Source organism: Erinaceus europaeus, chromosome 4 (assembly GCF_950295315.1).
Source record: "Erinaceus europaeus chromosome 4, mEriEur2.1, whole genome shotgun sequence".
NCBI lineage: Eukaryota > Metazoa > Chordata > Mammalia > Eulipotyphla > Erinaceidae > Erinaceus > Erinaceus europaeus.
In genome coordinates, this window is record NC_080165.1 from 83616167 (window position 1) to 83617124 (window position 958).

The window sequence follows — 958 nt, forward strand, 5'->3', positions numbered from 1 at the left end:
GGATAGGACAGAGTGAAATGGATAGAGGAGGGGAAGACAGAGAGGGGGAGAGGAAGATAGACACCTGCAGACCTGCTTCACTGCCTGTGAAGTGACCCCCCTGCAGGTGGGGAGCCAGGGGCTTGAACCAGATTCTTAAACCGGTCCTTGTACTTTGTACCTTTAACCCACTGTACTACCACCTGACCTTGTTATCCAGCTTTCTAATCCTATCTTCAACTTTGACACCATCTTCCCAGACGATACTCCTACCCCATCTGCGTGTTAGCTGTCAGACTCAGGCAAAAATTAGGAAAGTTCTGCAGCCAATTAAGCCAGTCATGCTGCCCTCCCCAGGCACCTCGTATGCAAACAGCAGCCTCCTGGATAGTCTATGTAATCTGTTGCTTGTACAGGCTGCCATAAGGGTCCCTGGAGACAGCCCTTCCTGCTCTGTATTCACTTTATGCCTGACCTCCTGCTGTCCCTAACCTTAAAAAAATTAGTAAAGTCACGGACCCCTTGGAATATACCTAAGAAAAAGATTTCCTAGCTCCTTCAAACATGAAGACCCCAAATTTCATCTACTATAATTTTACCTTTAGGTCCCTGATTATTAAACAATTTGCCCTGTTTTATATCTTACTACTTTTCAGCCAGCAAGCTGCAGATGCTACCATGACACACACCAAAGTGACTTCCCTGAGCAGACAACCTCACCAGTGTGTCCGAGAACCCAACTTTCTGGAGTCCTTCCCTACTAGGGAAAGATAGAAACAGGCTGCGGGTATGGATCGACCTGTCAACACCCATGTCCAGAGAAGAAGTAATCACAGAAGCCAGACCTTCCACTTTCTGCACCCCCAGAAAGATCTTTGGTCCATACTCCCCAAAGGATAAAGAATAGCGAAGCTTCAATGGAAGGGATGGGATATGGAACTCTGGTGGTGGGAATTGTAAGGAATTGTACCCCTCTTAT

The 958-nt window shown here is 47.1% G+C and overlaps 1 pseudogene; it reads left to right on the top strand.

Annotated features, from left to right (window-relative positions):
• Positions 1 to 299: 299 nt before the first annotated feature.
• On the top strand, positions 300 to 423 carry LOC132538497 (small nucleolar RNA SNORA70; annotated as a pseudogene).
• Positions 424 to 958: the final 535 nt, after the last annotated feature.